This window comes from Myxine glutinosa, chromosome 3, assembly GCF_964187855.1.
Source record: "Myxine glutinosa chromosome 3, kmMyxGlut1.1, whole genome shotgun sequence".
NCBI classification, from domain to species: Eukaryota; Metazoa; Chordata; class Myxini; order Myxiniformes; family Myxinidae; genus Myxine; species Myxine glutinosa.
This window is the reverse complement of record NC_136263.1, coordinates 52,071,517-52,095,760: the sequence shown is the minus strand read 5'-3', so window position 1 is coordinate 52,095,760 and position 24,244 is coordinate 52,071,517. Positions and strand designations below refer to the sequence as shown.

Genomic DNA, 24,244 nt, shown 5'->3' with positions numbered 1-24,244 from the left:
CTTGCGAGTACGGTGACAATCCCCCCCCCCCTCTATTTACATGAAATGGTTTGGTCCAAAGCGAACGGCTTGCGGAGTTTGGTAAAGAAATCGCCATAGCGTGCACAAACGCGCAGGAAAGCGAAAGAATCGCAAATTAGTTTTAATTAGTTTTAAAACATAGTTTAACGCCAACATAGTTTGCCAACATGAAATAAATGAATACGCTCTCAAATGTGCCGTCCGAGGCAGAGTCTGTTCGCCACGTTCGGCACACGTGATAGCTCGCTGCTCTCTGATTGGTTGAATCGTTTTTTGGACATAGCTCGGTAACTACTTCTCCGATTAATATGAAACCTTGAAAAGGCACATCCTCAGGTCCCCAGCAATATACCTGGCAAGTTTCAAGTATATCGGACCCGTGGTTGTCGAGAAACAGCGGTCACAGACACACAGAGATTAGTGGAATTATAGATAGATAAAATTTTTGAAATATTGTTTAAATATATCCAGTCGTTGTAAAATTAACTCACCTTAAATAAACCTTATATATGTTGGAACCCATCTGTGGATCGGTCCCATCGGCCGATGGGTCTGACCCATGTGTGGATGCACGAGAAATGACAATGCAGACCCATCGGCCGATGGGTCTGCGCCATCTGCGGATTTGTTGTTCACCTTGAAGGAATGTGTTGACAGAATGGTGCTCTTCAATCAGGTACACAGTCATTGGAATTACATGTGGTAGGAATTTAACAGAGATGATTTTTAAATGTTTTATTTAACTTTTATTTTTAAAATTTGAATTTTTAAAATTTATTTAATTTAAATTTTATTTTATTTTATTTAATATAAAGGAATTTAACATTCCCCTCCGCCATTATCAGAAGAACACCTAATGTTTTGTATGAATGTTGAGTATGTTATGTAAAGCTTTACTAAAACTGCCATGTATCTGTTAATTACAAAATGTATTGACAAAATGTATAAATAGATGGGTAGAAATAGATAATAAAACATTTTAAAATCATCTCTGTTAAATTCCTACCACATGTAATTCCAATGACTGTGTACCTGATTGAAGAGCACCATTCTGTCAACACATTCCTTCAAGATGAACAACACATCCGCAGATGGCGCAGACCCATCGGCCGATGGGACCGATCCACAGATGGGTTCCAACATATATACTCTGGGAATATGAAACAATATAATTGGACTACATTGCGATCCCTAACTTCAGTTTTCAGTTTCTAAGAACTTTTAATGTCGAGCATGTAATGAAATGCATCATTTGCTTGAAACAATTAACTCAGACTCATTTGTTTGTGAAAATCCAGACCAGATACATTCAAAACGAATTTTAACACGATTTTAAGCGTGATTTTTAAAACGCAATTTTAAACAGGATTTTTTTTTTGAACCATCCATCTTCGTTCTTTATATAATCTTAGAGCTTTTAATGTCGGGCATGTCAAGAAATGCATAATTTGCTTGAAAAAAAACCCCCATTTAGACGCATTTATTTTGGAAAATCTGAAAATCTGGCCTACGTGGCCTAAGCTGAACCCAGGCAAAAAATTTTAACATTCATGAAATCAAAATCCGAGATCCCAAGAAACGACGCTTACCTTATTATTCTCAGGAAACACTTGTATTAGGCTATCAGATAGGGGGGTCAACTGGTACTAAATTGAGGGAGTAAGGCTAATAATGATTTTTGACAAGGTTTTTACCTCTAGAATAAGAAAATATGTGATAGCAAATTCAACGATGTAGCTAAATGTGTGTTATCACTTATCACCCATTTTCAAAATGGCCGCCACTTTACATACAAAATTTAACGTTGTTGTCGTTTTGTTTGCTTTTTTTTCTGTAGGAACGGTGGTCGGAGCAACGAGCAACGGAGTAGATAGAAAGTAGATGCTATACGATTAGAATACGTTTTTGGCCCCTGTAACATGTTGCATTATTGGTTTACACTGAAACTTTTGTCAAGCATGATTTTGGACCAAAAACGCCCTTTTGCGAATGGCCTTGTTACAATCACATTAAACAGGAATGTGTCACCCAATTTTGTTCTCTTCATTGCGTTCCAACATCTGGACAAAATGTTGCACAAGATTACCATACACCGCAACGAAAAGGTGCAAAAATTCATCGATACATTTCCACTATGTCGAAAATACGTGGTGGTGCGATACTTTTTTCCATGTGTATACTTGCAAATCTACTGAATGCCAGTTGTTTTCGTGCATATTTTGTGCATAAAGTTGTTGCTATGATGGCAGCCATTTTGTGAAATTGGGCGCCATATTGGATTCTATCTTCTTGGATTAAAGTTCAGATGATGTATTTCATACTTTAAGAGAGTTGTAAAGTCTTAAACATCTCAAAACGCAATGCTATTTGTTACAAATTCCTACAAGAATATGAAACATGGTGTTTTTAATAGAAAAACATGCATTTTGGCGGCCATTTTGAAAATGAGGTGATAACACCCATTTAGCTACATGGTTGAATTTGCTATCACATATTTTCATATTCTAGGGGTAAAGACCTATCCAAAAATCAATATTAGGCTTACTCCCTCATTTTGGTACCAATGGACCCTATTTTGGGGGTCTGGCTGATGGCCTATATCACCAAATATATACATGTAGACCCACTCACGTAACCACAGCACCGACGCAGGTAATTTGCCACGGTTCATATACACCAGAGGCCTTTGAGGCCTGAGAACCGACACGGAGCGAACAAAATGGCGGCTATTTTATTTTGAAGCTCCACCGTGAACAGACAAACAGATGGAGGGACAGAAGGACAGACCAGACCAGTGGAGAATATAGGTAGTAGGGACCCGTGGAAATTCCACACAATGTAAAATGTGACTTCAAGACCTCAACTCTCCCCCTCTCACTCTCTCTTCCCCTTCTCCCTTCTCGCATCAGCGGCACAGATGCAGCATCAGCAAATGATGCTAGCCACAACAGGCCTGGGTTCATTATTGGCCCAAGTCTTTCACGAACCAGCTGGCCAAGCCTGACGTTCGACTGAAAGCGATTTGGACAGGAATTTGGAATTTGTCCAGGGTGCTGGCGATAGCTCACCTACTTTTCACAAAGGACACCGTGGCATCTTTGATGGCAACCACCTAATGCGGGCATTCCAGACACCTGGCTTGACATCCATCCGATCGACGGCACACACATGGATGCCTGGCCCTGCATGAAACACCGAGGTGACGGTTTATCGCTGGGTCAGGATTCAAATACAGGATAGACTGCCCAGAGGTGAGTGTGCGTACAAGCTATCCTGTCAGCCAATCATTAGACATGAATCCATCTGTTGCATTTTTAAAAGAATCATTTAAGTTAATGATATTTGCTTTTCCTGAAGTTGAAATGTGATGGAAACTGGAACTCGTAATGGTGTCCGCAACTCTGAAAGAAACCTGCTCCCTACTGTGAACATCGAGCAAGTCAGCAGGTTGAAATGCACGTCGTCATACGAACGGTACAATATGCTTCAGAATATGAACTTTCAATCTTAAAATTGATTCGGAAAATAACTTGTCGTTTCTTTAACAGGAACAGTTTTCAGAGATTTGTTGATTTGGACACTTTTCACGATGTGACGAGTAATTCCTAGTTACAAGTCAGACGTTCCAAGATTATAGTAAACTATTTGTTGCTCTTTTTTGTGCAGTGTATAAGTTGTTGTAAGAGGTTTGCCACCATACCTGGCAGGAAAATCTGCTTGGTGTTAAATATGGAATTTTCAATGAATTCATATTTGGCATCGTTACATTACATGCTCAGACATTAAAGACTGCTTGGTTCACTTAAATGAAAAAGGTAGAATAAAAACATTTGGGATCGCCAGTTCCGACAAATGTCAGCCTAATTGGATAACACTTGCTACGTTTGGGAGCCCCAAAGTGGATTTCCAAAATGCTAATTATAACTTGGGATTCTTCTGTTATTATTGAGCTAAGTCACAATAAAGATTTAATACTTTGTGTTTTTTCCCTCTTCCAGTTGTCCATAGTCATGGCATGCTGTCTCCTGATATTGTACGATATCATCTAGGATGGGATTTCTGAAGTTTTATCAAAACTGATGGGATTTCTGAAACTGTATTTATCTTACGTGTGTGTACTCTCTCTTCCCCACCATTTCCCCCCCTCCTCCCCACTCCCCTCACTCCTGCACTCTATAATCCGCCTCCTCTCTCCCAACACCCACACTCACCACCCCTCTCTCCTCTCCCCCTCTTTCTTCCCCCACTCACCGGTCCGACCAGAAATGGCTCTAAAAATGTGTTTTGCCTTTTAAAACATCAATATTCATCTGATTTTCTTCCGGTTTTTTTTACAATCTCGTCTTAAACCATCTTAGCGATTATGAAAAATGAAATGAGATATTGAATTCGAGTTGAGTTAAAGCCGTGAAATAGTCAGAAAGCGTTGAGTATTACAAAAGAGACTTATGAGGCCTCAGACCTCAGTCCCGGTGTGTACCCCGGTTTAGAATAGGTACACCGTATCCCTGCGCATCGTAAGAGGCGACCAAGGGTTGGCGTCAGGAAGGGCATCCGGCCATAAAAACATTGCCTCAAACAGGGAACCATGATTGTCATGGGACCCGCAAGGCTAACCCCCGCTCTAGCGGGTAAAATGGCCTTAAAACGATCATTCATATTCATTTCATTCAGACCGATATGGAGCAAACAAAATGGCGGCGATTTAAGAATCGCCCCGGCAATGCCGCACTGTAGGATATTTAATTATTTGACATTGGGGTGGTGTACTTTGAATGTATCTGTACTTGTTTTGTATTTATTTATGTGAATATGTACTTGTATATAATTATAACTGTCATTAATCAAAAAGGCTTAGTGAATCGAGTGAATTTTTTTTTTTAATCCCAAAAAACGAACTTTTTTTTCCTTTTCTTTTTTTTGCCTTAAACACTCCCAGGCACTCACTGATGAACCTCTGAAAGTTTGACGAAGATCCGTTCAGCCATCTCTGATAAAAATGGCAACACAGACAGACCGACCAACGGCTCTCTTAAATAGTAGAAGATGTTCAATTAATTACTCTCTCGGATTAATGAAGTTTAGGTTTTATACCTCGGACCATGATCTGGCCTCGGTCCATGCGAAGGTCTCAAGGATTTTCATCATGCTAACCTTTGTTATTTTGGTCTGTAAGATTCTAGAGGAGTCAAAATTATACCTAGAATGGGTGGGGGGGAGGAGGGGGAGAGCCCAAGTTGTTTACTATTTTACCTTACTGAACTTTAAAAATATCTATTTGCAACAGTGATCTCATTAATATTTTTAAGGTATGAAAAGGAACATCTTGCACATATATATGCATTGTTTGTTCAAAAATATATTTTCACTTTATTCAGTCGTGTAAAAGGTATAATAGCTGTACACAACAAATATGTCGAAATTGCTCCTCCCTCCCCCAACCCCACTCACCTTCCACTGTACACGACATATAAGCACTGGCTTGGCCCAAACTCTCCCTATCCCCCACCCTTTCTCTTCTGTGAAAACATACATGGATTGTTTGCAAGCTTAAACGATGTCGTTTGCGACTGTCATGCTGAAATAATCAAAGGCAATGGACGTAGAGAAACAACCGAACCATATATATTGTTACGTTTGTAGGGGGTAGGCAGTGATTATTTTAGTCCAGGTAGATTTGCATAGATTAGTGTGCTCCGATTGTCGTGAAGAAGGAGAACCACCATGTAATAAGTAGGAATCCGGTAGGTCATGTGTTCGGATTAAGTGTGACGTGTCAGAATACATTTTGCTAGCAAAATACACACGAAGGTATTCACCAAGGGTAATTACGTGACTTTATATATACTAGGGCATTGCCCGTACGTGGGTGCCCGTTCCTTGCCAAAAAAAAAAAAAAACGCTACCCGTACGCTCTACCCCGCCCGTACGCCCGTAAACAAAAAAAACAACGCTCTTCGCTTCCGCCCTTCGCTCTGACTGAATTGGGAGAAATAATGCGCATAAGAAATCGAATTACGTACCGTAATGGCGGTCAGCTCGTAACGCGCTCAGCTCCGCTCGTCTCACATCGGCCACGCCTACGCAACAAAGCGTTCTGTGATTGGCTGCCGGAAGTGAAGTCTTCACTGTCCGGAAGTTCGCAAATCGCAGTTACGATGAATCGTTTTAATTTAATCGCAGTTTGAATTCGTTTTAAAACATAGTTTAACGGCAACATAGTTTTCCAACGTGAAATAAATGAATACGCTGTCAAATGTGCCGTCCGAGGCAGAGTCTGATCGCCACGTTCGGCACACGTGATAGCTCGCTGCTCTCTGATTGGTTGAAGCGTTTTTTGGACATAGCTCGGTAAGTACTTGTCCGATTAATTTAAAACCTTGAAAAGGCACATCCTCGGGTCCCCAGCAATATACCTGGCAAGTTTCAAGTATATCGGACCGGTAGTTGTCGAGAAACAGCGGTCACAGACAAACACACAGACACACAGACACACAGAGATTACTGGAATTATAGATAGATGTATGTATATATATATATATATATATATATATATATATATATATATATATATATATATATATATATATATATATATTGGTGTGTGACTATCTTGTGTGGTGAACACCATAGGGGAGCACAGATGACCAAACGAGCTGTTACTCCGAGGCGTTCAGTTAAAACATATAGCGGAGAATACACGTGGGGGAGCAAGAGGAGGGGAAAACCAGGGCTTACTTTTTCGATCCCACCAGCAGCCTCCAAACCCTGTAAGAAATTAACTCAAACAAAAACGGAATTAAACTGTACAAAAATACCGGTTTTATTAAAGAAATTGCCGGTACAAAATAAAACACGGCAAAATAAAACTAAGATTTCTAAATTGAGACGTCCCCACCGACAGAATTGAAAACAGACGAAGGATAAAATAACTGGAAAATAATATGCGTCTGTGTGCACTTAACTCTGATGATGTCTGAAATCTCATCAGGATCGTCCAGGCCCCCCACCCGAGAGCGCAGTCCGGATACGGCTCTGGTGTTGGCAGGAAATGCGCTCCCCCGTGCACTGCTAGGCCTCACCGCACGTCCGTTCACTCCTGGCCTCGTCACGCTGCAGCGAGCAAGCAGCGCTCGTTGTTATTGCTCGGAAAACCGCAGCTCTTCTTCCTCACAACCACCAGTAAGATGTCCCAACACGGCCGCTCGTGACAGCGTCCACATCAGAAGGAGCAAGAGCAGCAACAACGACCCTTCGCTATTGGTTTCCAGAACAACAAGGCACAAGAGGGATTAAATGTTGGTCAGAGCTTTCTGAACTCCCCACGCGTAAGAGGACAAAATGTCGGGGACACAGTCTTTTGTTCCTTGGGATCTGACGTCATCTCAACATGTCTCCGCTCGAGCCTATGAGTGAGTTTCATCTTACCCGTCCTTTCTGTCAATCAAACCCTGCCCAATCATGGGCTCCTCGGGGCAAGGCCTCACAGATCTTTCGTCCAGTGTGCTTCCAAAGTCAGGGTTGTCAGCGGCAGTGCTTCATGCCTGAATTCCAGTGGTTTTATCAATTAGGGGTGTTTAATGGGCGATTTTGGCTAGTGTCTATGGTGTGGTGCCAAAAGGGACAGAGGAATAAAGTACAGAGGTAACGACATACAAGGGATAAATTACCCATTATCCCTGAGCTAATTAACATAACCCACTCCTCATAATGGGGACGAAGGTACACTTAAACGACACATGGTCAACCGGATCCCGACTTGTAGTACATCAAGGTGGTTCTTCTTCTTCGCGACAGTCGGAGCGCACTAATCTATACACTCCACCTGGTTTATGGTATCACTACCCCCCTACAAATGTAACAACCAAACAAGAACGTAACAACGCAGAGAAACAACTGAACCATATACATATATATATATATATATATATATATATTTATATATATATATATATATATATATATATACATATATATATATATATATATATATATATATATACATATATATATATATATATATATATATATATATATATATATATATATATATATATATACATATATATATATACATATATATATATATATATATATATATATATATATATATATATATATATATATATATATATATATATATATATTGTCACGCAACCGCGATTAACACCACAGTTGCGGATGGCCAATTGCGAGGCTTTAACTCCCGAGGCGAGAACTCAATAGCGGATTCCAAATCAAACACTTAAACTAAAGTTAAACGCGCGGATTGGCGGGACGGGACACAGCAAAGCTCCGCAGCCTTATCTATTAAAATCCAACAGGAAACTGCGTTCAGATATATTCAGAAAATAATATAAGGATTTATTAACGGTTTCGAGAACAAAGAAATATGATGCTCTAAACCCCCTATATGGAGTACTCCCGCTCAACAGAGTTATTAAACAAACCACAGGGCAGACGACGAAATGAACAAAGAGGGTGTGTGTGTGTGGTGCGTTCTTAGCTCTGCTCGCTCGGGAGCGTGGCGTGGAGATCATGCAGGCCTCGGATGGCTAGGCCCTGACACGTGGGCAGGAAGGGTCTCCCCGACGCGACTCGCTCGCCGGGACCAGTCCTCTCGCCCCGCAACTTTCAAACGCTCGCCCCGTCCGAAGGACCACGGTTTCTGGGGCTGTCGTCTCTGCCCGGCGCCTCGGAGATCGTGAATGGTTGGCGATGGTACGCAAGAGGCCACGAATGGAATACGGCCACCAACGGGGCGAACCTCGGCACGACAGCCGCCCACGCAAGCACGCGATCCAATCGCAGGGAAGATGGAGGGAATGAAGGCAGGAAAGAACTAGAGGGGAAAAAATGTCCAGTGCGCTCTATCACGACTGAATCCTCTCAGCTCCCCCAAATGGCGTCTGCTCTGCCTCGTGTCCAACTCCGAACTCTTCTTCCTTTTCTTCGTGTCGTCACTTCCCTCACACACTGTCACGCCCTCTCGTGACGTCCATTCGTCCGCCCTTCCCCGTGATGTCAAAAGATCCACCCACTTCTCATCGTGTCTCAGCAGGGTGCGTTTCGGTCGGTGTTGTTCCATTGATGTGAAAGGGAAGGGAATTAATGAATGTAGGTGCACTAGGGGCATGAATTCCTACTGTCTAGGTGCAGTGCCAAAAGGGACATTGGATTGACCACAGGGGTGGGAAAACACACAAAGTTACCCTTATCGCCCTAACTACTTAGCACTTCCTGTCCCCGTACAGGAAATATATACGCAATTATCCCGGCATACGCCTACACATACTAACTTAAAGGTACATAGTGGGTTCTAGCTATCGCGACATCCCGGAGCATTTTACTTACTCAGATCTACTCTGCTCTACCAAATTCATAACACAGCCCCCCCCCTGGAACCGTAGCTCCTGCAAGGTTCACTGCAGGCGCTACTATTCCAGCCTTAACACTTACTGTCACACACTTAATTAACCTATGAAATAAATCAGGAAGGGCTGTGGGAAGTGAGTCGGACTACCTACCTACACTTCCTTAACATGCTAAACCCCTTAACCATCATGCAAGTATGTACATTTTCTTCATTGTTCCTGTGGAGGGAGGAAACAAACAACACGCAACACTAACTTAACCACAAAACTTAACCATCTTTCCAAAAACTCAAAACTCTAACCTTTGTACATACCCCGGTCTACAGACCGCGTCCCCCGGTGGATGCCACAAGACACAACCTTACCTGCGGGGCCATTCCAATGCACCCCCTCAATTTCCACGGGCCCTGTCCAGATGTTGCAGGTGAGTGACATGGCTCGGTGGATTTCGCCCACATTCATGCAACACAGACCCCTAAACCGCTCATCCTCATTCCAAAAATCATCAAGGCATTTCAAAAGTCAACAAAGCACTTATTTCAATACACCCCCCTGCAGGACCATGGTATTGATGTCATTCGCATGTGTGTGCATTCCTCAACTAGGCAGCGGGGAGGTACCGCACAAAAAGATGGTGGGGGCGCATCAGGCTGTGGTGCCCGCAGTCCCAAAAACAAGTCAACCGACTTACAAGTTCATTGCCCCCCCCCCCCTTTACCTCTTGGCCCCGTGACAGCCCAACAGCCCCTTTCCGCCGTTACCTCGCCGGTGAGGGTCTCCACACACACCAGGCTCCTTTCCTCCTGCTTCTGCGCAGCAACACGGGTCACCGGGGGACTTCCTCACCCCACGGCGCCCAACCAGACCCTCCACCAACGAGCTCCAATTTCCAGTTACCACCGGCTGCCAGGGGTAATTGCCGCAGAGGGGGGCCCGCAGGCATCGCTCCTCAGAGCTTGCTCTGTACCTGCGGACACACACACCTTCCCCACCCACAAGACCCCAAAACACACTTCCTCCCCCGCTGTCATTCAATTCTCCACACAACTCAGCACAATTCAGCACAATTCATAGATGATGGTAGTACAAAAGGTGTTTCAAAGTTTGCCATGGCCTGCTACATGTGAAATCCCATTCACAGTTCAAATCATTGAATCATTACACATTTCCATTTTCAAAACGCATTTCAAAATTCAATAATCACCACTCGCTCATATTTTTCCAACCTCACGACCACATCAAAACACATAACCACAACACAAAAACATACGCCACCCACAAGACACTGTGTGGCCCCCATTCCATCCCCTCACCGGCCATGTCATCACTCTCACCCGCCTCCCAACTCCAAATTACATGTCCCCAATTTCCCAAAGCAAGTCCTGAAGCCTGGGACAGTACTCCTCAAAACACTCACCTCAAGTGCAGGTAGTTACAGGTTGGTCGGTCCAAGAGTGTTATCCACCCTCAAAATCCCAAAATTTCTCATTGGGCCTACCAAATACTTACAAATTTCTCTTTTGTCCCCACTACACTGGCAGGTATGTGGATCCGCATCCAACGGTGATCATTGCTACACAACTACCTGTGGCCACGACAGCTCTGCACCTCTACCGTGCAAGGGTCACCGGGACAAGGTGAGCAGTCAAAACGCCAACATGGCCCACGAGTGTCCATAAGGGTGCGACCCACCATCCATCCTTCGGCCCCCTTGCGAGGAACACAGCTGCACCAGCCCCAGCTGGCCAATGTGGTGAGCACTTGCTGCCACAACACACACTACCGCACACACAACCTCGGCCCTGGGGGGCACGGTCGCAGTGCGTGGCATCCCCACAGCCACGTCCCCTGCACCTCCCCATCATCCCCCAGTCCGACTACAGAACTGCAGCCCCCCCCCCAGTGCTCACCCACACTTGACCACACCAAGGTCCAGTCAACAGCCATGCTCCACCAGGAGACCCACCCAGAAGACATGGTCCACACACCTCGGACACGCACAGCACCACGTTGACCCTCAGGCTACACAACTACATCCCCATAACCCCGCGTCCCAAATATCAGCACAGTTGCCCCCGCAACCAGTTGAAAGCTGTGTCTTGCTACCCTATTAATTTTATCACAGCCTCCAACACTTTGGTCTACACACCGGGATCAATAATGGCGTCACTGTACAGTGTCCACCATGAAATTTCAAAATCCACCCTTAAATTTCCATCTAACCCACAGATTACCCATGCCAAACATTTTTCACATTTCACTAACCTTACCAAAGAAAGATGCTTTGCCATACACATGCCAGCCGAGCATGGCCCATATGCTCGGCTCGTTACACATCTCCCCATTCATCAACCCCATGGCTCTCTTCCCAACCCGAGGGTCCATAAATCATAACGGAGCATCTGTGGAAGGTCACTCACACCATCATGTTCCACAGATGCCCCAATGGTTGTCTGGCAGGCTATCTCCATCCCTGTCCATTCGGTTTGACCCGCGTCCATAGACCAACCACCATGCCAGGTCACCACATGCTGGTTGTCCCAGAGTCTCTGGAGGAGGGTGCCAGGCCGCATGCCCGGGTGGTCACCACATCAGTCCCAAGTTGGCCGTCCGCAGTGCCACCACCAAAGCGCGACCCACAACACCTCCCCCTAGTGGTCCTCAATATTTGCCATCCCAGGCTTGAGAAACCACCTCGGACCCCCCTGGAGGTCTTAACCCCCACCAGGGTCCGGTGACCCTGCCGGCCCGAGCCACCGGCACGGACGGCGCCCCGACGGACAAGGGACGCCACACTCCACCAGACCCCCCGTGGGACCCAGGTCGTACCTCGACACCCAAGGCTGGACCCCACGTCCAAATCTCGCCATCACAGCCCCCCAGCTGGCTGGCATACCCAAATTTTGAAAGGGGCAACTTTTGCCCGAGGCCATCACCCATGACCTCTCCATGTCCAAATCCCGCAGCCCGGGGACCAATCCCCACCATGGCTGCTCCAAATCAATTTCCCATTTTAATTTTATTTTAAATTTTATTTTACAAATTTTCATTCCCACTGCCAAACCGCAGCTGCAGGGGACAACCTCTACCCCCGGTTGTTCTGCCCCTCCCTGCAGTTGATCCAAATTCCCTACAGGGACCAAATCTCCAGAAGCTCTATCTCCCGATCCTCCAAGATCCAAATCCAGCCCGGAGCCAACACACTCCCCCAACTGGTTGTCCAATTTTGGAGCCTCTGTTTCCAAATAGCAGTGTACGGTGAGCGTCCCCTCGGTCATTCCAACCACCTCCTCGGACCAACTCACCTCATCACCCAGGCTCCTTTGGGCCTGAACAAGCTCTACCTCCAAGGGACTGTCACAGGTCTCCAGCCACTGGATCAAATCATCCTCATCATTTCCACAAATCATTCCTGGCCCCGCCAGGCTTTGATCAATATCCCCAATAAATACTCGGTCCGGCTCCATTGCACGGACCCCCAAAAACTCTACCCCCTCTTGCTCCGCACCACCGCCCTGGTGCTGCACAATTCCAAATTCATCCCCCGGTTGGGGTGTTGTGACATCCACACGGTCCCGATAAACAACCAGGCCAGAATGTGGGAAACATTCCCCATTACAACTCTCACATTCCAAATTTCCTTCCCCCTTCACCTGTGGGCACTCCCCGCTCACCTGTGGACACTCCACGTTTACCTGCAGGCATTCCCCATCTACCTGTACACATTCCCCATCCAACTGTGGACATTCCCCGCTCACCTGTACACTTGCCACAATTGCCATTTCCCATTTTAATCCATTAATTTGGTCACTCATATCCTTCAGTCCTTCCCTCCATTCATTCCCCTGGGAATCCATTTTGTTTTTCATTTCTCCCATCTCCTTACTCATTTTATTTTCCAGCCCATCAATTTGTTCCTCCAATCGATCACTCATTCCCTTCATTCCTTCCCTACATTCATTCCCCTGGGACTCCATTATTTCTTTCCATTCGCTCACCCTGTGCGTTCATGTCTCCCATCTGCTTTCCCAATCGCTCACTGTTCTTTTCCATCCCTTCAATTTTGTCATTCAATTCCCGACTGGCTCGCTCACTGTTCTTTTCCATTCCTTCCATTTTCCTAAGCAATTGACCCAACATCTGGTCGATTGTCGGGGCCGCTCCTACTGCTCCCGACTCCCCGGTGGGGGAGGGGGGTAAGTTGGTGCTCGGGACGGGGGAGGTTCCAAGGCTCACCTCGACATCTAATTCCCCTATTTCCGGCTCACTCCCGACGCTGACGGAGGCCTCGCTGCGTACCTCCATCTCATCAATCTCCGACATCCGCCTTCCGGAAGATTGTTTCCCACGCGTGTATTTATTTTAATAATTCCAGTAACACAATTTAAATTTGACGAAGACGCGATATCGTGCTCCGTATGCCCAATTGAGTACTAAATTTCTCCGCCTCGCCTATAAAAATTTTGCGTTCGAACATTGGGCGCAATGTACGCCCGACCGTGTCGATGTCTCGCCGCGGACAAAAAAATTTGTCCGACAGGTTCGAATCCCACTCCTGACACCACTTGTCACGCAACCGCGATTAACACCACAGTTGCGGATGGCCAATTGCGAGGCTTTAACTCCCGAGGCGAGAACTCAATAGCGGATTCCAAATCAAACACTTAAACTAAAGTTAAACGCGCGGAATGGCGGGACGGGACACAGCAAAGCTCCGCAGCCTTATCTATTAAAATCCAACAGGAAACTGCGTTCAGATATATTCAGAAAATAATATAAGTTTTATTAACGGTTCCGAGAACAAAGAAATATGATGCTCTAAACCCCCTATATGGAGTACTCCTGCTCAACAGTTATTAAACAAACCACAGGGCAGACGACGAAATGAACAAAGAGGGTGTGTGTGTGTGGTGCGTTCTTAGCTCTGCTCGCTCGGGAGCGTGGCGTGGAGATCGTGCAGGCCTCGGATGGCTAGGCCCTGACACGTGGGCGGGAAGGGTCTCCCCGACGCGACTCGCTCGCCGGCACCAGTCCTCTCGCCCCGCAACTCTCAAACGCTCGCCCTGTCCGAAGGACCACGGTTTCTGGGGCTGTCGTCTCTGCCCGGCGCCTTGGAGATCGTGAATGGTTGGCGATGGTATGCAAGAGGCCACAAATGGAATACGGCCACCAACGGGGCGAACCTCTGCACGACAGCCGCCCACGCAAGCACGCGATACAATCGCAGGGAAGATGGAGGGAATGAAGGCAGGAAAGAACTAGAGGGGAAAAATGTCCAGTGCACTCTATCACGACTGAATCCTCTCAGCTCCCCCAAATGGCGTCTGCTCTGCCTCGTGTCCAACTCCGAACTCTTCTTCCTTTTCTTCGTGTCGTCACTTCCCTCACGCACTGTCACGCCCTCTCGTGACGTCCATTCGTCCGCCCTTCCCCGTGACGTCAAAAGATCCACCCCCTTCTCATCGTGTCTCAGCAGGGTGCGTTTCGGTCGGTGTTGTTCCATTGATGTGAAAGGGAAGGGAATTAATTAATGTAGGTGCACTAGGGGCATGAATTCCTACTGTCTAGGTGCGATGCCAAAAGGGACATTGGATTGACCACAGGGGTGGGAAAACACACAAAGTTACCCTTATCACCCTAACTACTTAGCACTTCCTGTCCCCGTACAGGAAATATATACGCAATTATCCCGGCATACGCCTACACATACTAACTTAAAGGTAGATAGTGGGTTCTAGCTATCGCGACATCCCGGAGCATTTTACCTACTCAGATCTACTCTGCTCTACATATTGCTCTATCAAATTCATAACAATATAGTATATATATATATACAGGGGCGGATCCAGGAATTTCAAGATGGGGGCGGGGGGGTGCATGAAACTATAGCGCTAGGGTGGTGGGGTTCAGGGGGGTCTGGGCGTCCCCAGAAAATGTTTAAAATTGATCGTCAGAAACGGTATTTCGTGCGTTCTTGGAAGTTTCTGCAGTTCCTTGTGCTCTTCCCTGGTCCAACAGTTCAGCAGATTCGCGATGACTAATGGTCAGATGGAGGAACTGGTGAAACGACTTGCCCAGCTCTTCCTTCCACTATAAATTGATGAATTTTGTGTGTGTGTGTGTGTGTGTGTGTGTGTGTGTGTGTGTGTGTGTCTGTGTGTGCGTGTGTGTGTGTGTGTGGTGTTTGTGTGTGTGTGTGTGTGTGTGTGTGTGTGTTTGGTGTGTGTGTGCGTGTGTGTGTGTCTGTGGGTGTGTTTTTGTGTGTGTGTCTGTGGTGTGCATGTGTGTGGCATGTTTTTTGTGTAGTTCTACTGGAACTTTCTGATATGGAATTTCTGATTTGTGTAGTTCTCCCGAAATGATTGTTATTAACTCCTGAGTTAATTAAGCTAATTAACTACAAAGAATCCAGAAGAATTCCCATGTTTCTAAACGCACGCCATGTTAAGGTGTATAGAGCAGCTTAATAGGTCCTTCCATGGCATGCCATTCTCATTACTAAATAAATAACAAAAACAATGATAATATTTTGCAAAGCATTTATTCCAACTCAAGCACGAAAGCAGGCAGGTATACTGCAAGGCCATGTAAGACGATGAGAATTTGGTCCATTTGGACCATCGGGCTCACTCGTAGTTATAAAAGACCTGTGCACTCCCACAGTGTGAAATGATGGCGATGACAGACTGTGTGCTGGGCAAAGCCCGGCACCGCCATGCGCCGAGGTTGTGAAGCTCAAGGTAGGGGGTTCTCCCCACAAAAGAGATCAGATTCCCATGTTTAGATCAGCTCAGCGGAATGTGAATTATTTTATTAATCGTAAATTATGCTATTTTCTTATTAATCGTAAATTTTGCTATTTCGGAATAGACGGCGCTTGTGTTTCTGAATGAAAATGTCACACACATCGTGTGGGGATATGGTGACGTCATGGTGGATGTTCATGAGATCCATAGATGCCATCCGACTTTCTCCCATGGAATTTCTTAGGTAGGTCTTCGGACGACGCAGGCAAGAAAATGAGCGTTCGGCCTCACAGGAGCCTACAGCCACAGGGAGGGTGCATCCAATATGGAGTGGGACTTTGATGGATGGAAATTCGTCTCCATCTACTGCGCAGAAACAATCCATGAATGTGTTTGGAAGCGTGTTGTTGGGCTTCCTTCTCCAAAACATCTGCCAGTCTCTTAGCTCATTTATCAGTCCTGCAGGATGTTCCATGTCGTTTTTCCAACCCAATAGCTTCTGATGTAGGGCTGGAATGTCGCAGGTATCGGCGATTATTGCAGATGGCATCAGCACAAACAGATCACTACCTTCCCGATTTTCCGCTCACAATCTATCGGGTGTCTATTTCCTGGCTGAGGTGTTCGAGAAATGGAATGGACATGTTTCTGAGGTAGAAGAGCAAGGCAGTATTGGCGGCAGTGTTTGGACGATGGATTTGTAGTTTTACAACTCTCGGCATTGTGACATCACCACCTACAGATTCTATCTTGGGCTGAGCGTGATCGAACCACAGAGAGAATTCAGTTTCAGCATCTGACCGTAGTTGAGTGAGGCCGTCCTTCTTGTCGTCAATCATAGAGTTTGCCTCCAGCACATCCATGCCGTCGCGTTGCAGAGGGGAGGAGCGGGTTGGGGGGGGGGGGGGGGTGCGCACCCCCTGCACCCTCCTCCTGGATCGAAGGGGGGGGGGTGCGCACCCCCTGCCCCTCCCCCCTGGATCCGCCGCTGATATCTATATATATATATATATATATATATATATATATATATATATATATATATTGTTGCGGTTTTTAGAACCTTCACATGTAAATTTAGTAGTAAATTCCCTTATAAATAACCCCTGTGTACATTTCCCCTTAATTGGCTGTTAATTGAAATAATTGCACCCTAGTTAGTCCATATTGCAACGTGTAGCGAATCATAGGCCATTTTCATAGTTTATATGTCATTATTCTGTGTTTCAGTTAAGGACCTGTTCCCAATAGTTGAATCTGCGTTGCATCAATCAAATAAGATAGATCCCTTTTCAAGTTTCCCCCAATCGCCTCTGCCAGGTGCCAGTGACAGTTGGGCTGTTTCGTTGGCATCACATCGCGCCAAAACTCCATTGCCCATGAGGCCAGGATCGGAGAAGAAGGGCGTGGCCCCACCTCGTCATAAAAGATGGAGCCAGGGAGCCCTCGTCATCAAAGGTGGAGTCAGCGAGCCCTTGCCGACCAACCAGGGCTCAGTGGGCATGGCTTGAGAGGGCGTGGTAAGAAAGATCTGGCAGGTTCAAGAAAGTTCCACGGGCGTGGTTATAAAACCCTTGGCGCGAGGCCCCACGAGAGAGATGCGGGAGGAGGTGCAAGAGAACGCAGGAGGCGGCAGAGACGCATGAGGAAGCAGACGGTGAGAAGGCGGGAGAGACGAGCTGCGCGGAGCTGCTGCAGGAAGCCCTGACGGTGTAAAGCCGAATATGTGGAGCTGCCGGCTCCTCGCTTCCAGCCCGGAGCGGACCTGCTTGCTGTAACCTGCCAAACCTTCCAGCCCTGTTGTCCCACCTGAACCTTCTCCTTCCAGCCCTGTTGTCCCACCTGAACCTTCTCCTTCCAGCCATTCATTCCTGCCTGCAATTCCCCATTCGTGTACGTGAGTTTGTGCTGTCTGTGTTGTCTGGATTCCACAATTTTTTTTTTTTTTTTTTGTATACAGAATCGAGGCTCGTGAAAGAGCTAACATTTATCAAACAAACAAATCAAACAAACAAGCAAACAAAGTATTTAAAAAGGGGGAGTGGCAGACAAGATGGGGAGAGAAGGGGAGGAAGCACACAAACACTACATTTGAGAGCAGGGACATCGGGAGATGTGTGGGAGGGAGAGGGCTTGGGGGGAGGCAGGAAAGGTATAAAACGCAAGGACACCAAGGACTTCCAGGAAAGCAGTTGATATTTCAAAAAAGTGGATTTGGGGTGAAATTAGCGGGGGTAGAAAAGATCAAGGTTTTGGATTGGGGAAGATAAGAGATGGTGGTGAACAGCTGTTTTAAAGACCTGGAGGGAGGAGTGGGATTGAAGAGAGCGAGGGAGTTTGTTCCAGAGGCGGGAGAAAAGAGGAATGAAGGAGTGAAGGTGAGCAGAGAGTCTTGATTTTGGCAGTTTAACGATAAGAGGGATGCAGGCAGATCTTGTGCGACCTGTAGGAATATTTGGGGGACAGAGCACAGACAGGGCTGGGGGGGCTAGGCTGGAGAAGAGTCGGTAGAAGACGGAAAGACCACCAACCTGCCTGCGGTGAGTAAATGAAAGGCCCTCGGAGATAGCGTCATTGCGGGAGATTCCAATGATTCTGAACGCTTTGGTTTCAACAGCATGAAGACGAGTTAGGTGTGAGGCAGGAGCATCAGCCCAGAGGGGAGAGCAGTACTCCATTGAGCTGCGGATGAAAGCCTTGTATGTGGTGAGGAGCTCAGGTGTGCCAAGGAAGGACTTCGCACGACGGAGGATGCCCAGTCGGCGACTGGCTTTGGAGGCCAGCTTGGAAATGTGGTTTTCCCAGGAAAGATCATGGCAGATAGTGAGACCCAAAAGCTTGAGTGACAGAACTTCTTGGAGAGGATTATTCAGAAAGTAGATGGGAGGGTTGTCCAGTCGGTCTTTTCGGAGAGACATCGTAAGAGTGTGAGATTTGTCAGGATTAAAAGACATGTTCCACTTGTTTGCCCAGTCTGTGATTTTGTCCAGGTCTGCAGAGAGTGAGGAGGCTGCAGACTGCCGATCTGAGGGATGAGGAATGGAGCGGCAGAGAGTGGAGTCATCAGCAAAGAGATAGAGAGGATTTTCAAGAGAGTCAGAGATATCATTGATGAAGACCAGAAAAAGCACAGGGCCCAGAACACTGCCTTGGGGAACTCCTGCCTGAACAGGAAGAGGAGATGAGAGAAACCCATTCAGGGCCACACGTTGACTATGACTAGAGAGGAGGTCCGCCAGCCATGCGTGAAGATTTCCAATAATACCAAAGGAGGAGAGTTTGGTGAGCAGAGCGGGGTGCCAGACCGTATCGAAGGCACGTGATATGTCGAGGGAGACAGCTCTAATTTCCTGTTTGGCATTGAGGACCTCCATCCATTGTTGAGACAGCAGAAGCAGCATGTCCAGAGTAGAGTGACCTGGTCTGAAACCAAATTGATGATCAGAGATCAAGCCATTGGAGAAGAGGAAAGATTTCATATCCGAAGCAATGATGGATTCCATGACTTTGCTGATAATTGGGAGAAGGCTGATTGGTCTGTAGTTGCTAGGATCTGTTTTTGCACCTTTTTGTGTAAAGCGGTGATGTTGGCTGATTTCCAAGCAGATGGCAGTTGACCTTGAGCAAAAGAGAGGGTGAAGAGAACAGAGAGAGGGAGTGAAAGAGCGGAAGAACAGGATTTTAGGACCCGTGGGCTGATGCCGTCAGGTCCAGTTGCAGAATCAGAATCGAGGGTTGACATAAACTTTTCCACCTTGTCAGGAGGAAAGGACACGGAGTCCAGGAGCAGCTGGGTACGACTGGGTACGGTGGGTACAGAGAGGGATGGGTTTGGGACACAAGATTTAGAGGCAAACACAGAGTTGAGGCATTCAGCTTTTTCACGCGCGGAGAGATATTGTTTCCTGGCTCTCCTGAGGGTGGACACACACTTGTTTCGGGCTTTCTGAAAGGAAATGAGATTTCCTTCCATTGGATTTGCATTCCAGGAGACGAAGGCAAGTTGTTTCTGGGCAATAGCCTCACCACAAGATTCTGTGTACCATGGACGGGAGGAAGGGTATGACAACTGAAGACGAGATGGGATAAATCTGTGCATGAGAGAGAGAGCAATTTACTTTGGAAGAATTCCCAGGATGAGTTGATGTCAGAGGTGGTAGAGATGGGAGACCAGTCCTGATGATTGATGGCTGCTTGAAGACCGTGCCAGTTGGCCTGAATGAAATGCCAGACTCGTCGACGCTGAGCAGGCTCCCTGAGAATGGTAAGAGAGATGTCCACTTTAACAAGCACATGATCAGATGAGCCGATTGGAGCAGAAGAAGAGCAGCAGACATTTTCAGGGAAGTTAGTCATAACCAAGCCCAGAAGAGAAGATGCTCCGTTGACTGAGATCCGGGTCGGGAATTTGACAGATTGTGTCAGTCCTAGTGAGTCGCAGACTGTTTGTATAAGGATTCCGATGCTTGTATAAGGATTTGCGCTGTGTCTTCTTCTTCTTCTGTATATTGCTTTCGTTTCTCTTTTGGTTTCTTTGGTTTTGTATAGTTAGTTAATAAATACCTGTTCCTCTTTATTCTTGGTTTTCATTCTCGTCCGAGCATCTTTGTCTTTTCCCAATTGAGTACCGATGGCGCGATTTCGGCAGAACCGCTTACAATCGGGTTTAGTCAATTGCTAACGGCTCGGATTCCGGATTGCTAAACCGCTCGGCAAATACCATCTTGTCCGGGATTCGAGCGGTACTTGTCTCCCTGTTTTGCAGAGGGATTGATAAAGGTATTCGGGCTAATACCTGGACCAATAACCCTGATCAATCCCACCTCGCAAAAGAGCGTTACAAGTACCAGGATCGGTCGGACGGCCAGCTTAAAAAGACGAGGGGATTAAACCCCCCTCGGTAAGGGGAGTGCCGTCCCCCGGATCCGTAACAATTGGTGTCAGGAGTGGATTTGAGGCCCGAACCAAATTTTTAAGAAAACGGCTAAAGGTTTGGTCGAAATTACAATCGGCCGAAATTGTAGTAATCTCCCAAATTAAAGTCGTGCCATGGTTGATCAAGGCGGTCGGATGCCAGTGGGGGTAGAAGAGGAGGGTTTGGAGGTAACCCAGGACCCCAGGGAGGAATTGGGAGAGAGAGAGGAGGAGGGCAATACGAATGCGGTAGCGGAGATCTCAGGCGCACAAGATGGCGCCTCGCACGTGGCGGCAAGAGCCGCGCCCTTTGTACCAACGGTGGCAGACATGCAATCATTTATGGCTGAAATGAGGGCCTTAATGGCCAAGCATAATGAAAACATAAAAGAATGGGGGGCAGAGTCGAGAAGAAGCCTGCGCGAAATATTTGGTAGGGGGGAGGAGGCGAGATGCGAGAAGAATGGAATGACTACTCGAATGGACACCGAACTAAAGGAAACCAGGTGTGATTTGGAAAAATTGGGGAAGGAAATAGACTGCAAGACGAGCAAGGAGAAGGCACGACCAGGAGATGAGCTTCAGAAGCGGATGAGAAAGGAGCACTGAGCAATGCTAAGGCAAGGAGGCTGACGACCGGGGTTTCGTTGTGAACAAAGAACAAGTGCGTGCACGTGGACCTCGACGTCGTGCCGCGATCCCCGGACCTCCCTGCTGCACGTTCTGTGGACCGACTGCTCTTCTCATCCTTCCCGCGATTCCTGCCTTCAATTCCCCTTTTGTGTACGTGAGTTTGTTCTGTTCGTCTTGTCCTGGGTATAAGTTAAGCCTGTATAGTTTAAGGAATTGCACTGTGTCTTCTGCTCCTTCTGTAAATGACTTTCGTTTCTCTTCTTTGGTTTTGTACATAACTAATTAATAAATACCTGTTCCTCCTTATTCTTTGGTTTTCATTCCTGTCCGATCGTCTTTGTCTTTTCCCAATTGAGTACCTATGGCGCGATTTCGGCAGAACCGCTTATAATCGGGTTAGTCCATTGCTAACGGCTTGGATTTCAGATTGCTAAACCGCTCGGCAAATACCATCTTGTCCGGGATTCGAGCGGGGCCATCCACCTGCTTTGTGGAGGGATTGGCGGAGGTGTCCGGGAATCCCTTGACCAATCACCTTGGCCAATCCTATCCCACAAAGGAGTGGGTTGGGTCCAGGAACGGAGTCAGCCAGCTTAACAAGACAAGGGGGATTAACCCCCCCCCCCCCTTGCTAAGGGGAGTGCCGTACTCCGGTTCCGTAACAATTGGTGTCAGGAGTGGGATGAGTGTACCTGGGTGGTGTGTAGGAGAAAGTGCAATAACAGAGTGCGTGGGATTTACGAGTGGCGTTGGAGCGCCGGGTTTGGAGAGTGTGAAAGGGGTCGCATATGCGTGTGAGCATGCGAGTAAGGCATCGACATTAAACGGAGCAGCGGTTGGACCGACGTTTAGCCGACGTGAGCACTCGGTGCGCGGTGCGCTTTGTTTGCTGCGAGGACAGGCCGGGACCGTAAGCGCGTCGCTCCTGTTCGGGGCGTCATGCACGATTCGGGCCGGGCCCCGCACTGAATGGTTGGTGCCGCGTCAGAGCGGCGATCGGCGCGATTCTGGGGGAAGGGGGCTGGGTCGGACCTTCGCCCCCTGGCGGCGACGGGGTTCCGACCAGGCGAGCTTCGGTCGTCGGGCCGGAGACCGCAAGGCTCCGCGCCGAGATGGTGCTTTGAACCTCGGTCCAACCAAACCGCCTCCCCTGAACCGAACCGAATGCCGGACGGATCCAACCCGCGGTAGACAAACCACCCGCATTCATCGCTCGGCTTTGCGAAGCCGAGCTTTGAAAATGTAAGACGCACCGAGGCTCAAGTTTAATGGACTGTGAAGATTATAGTGTTTTGGATTCGAAATTGGGATAGTGAATTGGATGAGCAAAATTTGATTGGCAGATGATTGGCAAATTTGATGGGCAGAATTGGAATTTGATGGGCAAAATTAATAGTGAGAGATAGCCGATGTGGAGGGATGGCAAATCCACCATCCCTCCCATCACCCGGCACATGAGCTATAGATTATGGGGTTTTGGCAGTGTAAGTTCGCCGAGGGAGGGTTTGGATAAATGTATAGGGACTTAGAAATGACCATAGGTGACATGAGAAATAAGTAGCGACATGTACCTGTAGTAGGGGATGTAGAATAGATTAGATGGATTATAATGACGAGGGAGCGCAATAATATAAGGGGCGACTGGGAAGCGCGAGTTTTAGAAGGGCACCAGGTAGATCAGATGATGCCATGTGTGTGAGAATCTTTGTGTTGAGCAAATGAGGCAATGCTCGTGAATGGTGCCGTGTGTGTGAGGAGGTGATGGAGCAGCGTATGGTGAAAAGTGCGATTGTGAGTTGTATTGAATGAAGAAGCCTGGGAGGAAAGGAGGGTGCAAGAGCCACCAGGTGTGTGTGAGCACAGGTCTGCAAGTGAACAGGTGTATGGGGAATGGTTGTGTGAAATAGCTGGAGTAAATGGAGTATGGAATGGATGGTGTGGAGTGAGTATGGTGGAAAACGTGGAGTGGAGTGGTTGGTGCGAAGGGAGTGGATGGGGAAGATGGACCCCCATCACGAATACCCGGGGAGGGTAGTTTAAGGGTTAGGTAGAGGGTATAGGTAAATTGTGGTGGATATTGGCATCTGTGGTGCGTGTGGTAGAATGGTGTTTGGATGGGTGCATTAGTAACGTGGAAATGGCTGGGCATGTGGCCTGTTAGTGTGTGTGGTTGGTTGGGCACCCCGCCACTGTGAGGATGTCGGCCAGGTGAGGCCGCAGGTGGGCTCTGGGAGCCGGTAGAGTTGTGGATGGGGCCCGAGGATCCGGAGGACGGACCCGGGTAGCCCAGTGCCAGAGAGGGCACCGAGGGGGTAAGTGCCAGGGAGGGCCTTCCCCCAGTTAGATAGGTTAGGGTAAGGAGCAGGTAAGCTCGGAGGCAACTGTAGTGGCGGAGGTGTGCAGGTGAGTAGACCTGCTAGGGGAGCCACACGACCCAGTCCTGAAATTGTGCAAAGGCACAGGGAGTTGAATCGGGGGAGTGAGACCCCAAATTGGAGAGCGCCACAGTTTGGTCAATGGGAATTGGTTTTTAGAACCGCATAGAGTAAGATGGCC

General features: G+C 47.3%; 1 protein-coding gene and 1 long non-coding RNA gene across 2 annotated transcripts in view; one reads left to right on the top strand and one right to left on the bottom strand.

The window, feature by feature from the left end:
* Nucleotides 1-24,244, bottom strand: part of PIGV (phosphatidylinositol glycan anchor biosynthesis class V) — a 361,837-nt gene that overhangs the window by 163,606 nt on the left and 173,987 nt on the right. The window lies entirely within an intron of this gene.
* Nucleotides 2,959-4,000, top strand: LOC137424039 (uncharacterized). Its single transcript, XR_010983888.2, has 2 exons — nt 2,959-3,272; nt 3,379-4,000. It is a non-coding gene; the product is annotated as an uncharacterized LOC137424039 (long non-coding RNA).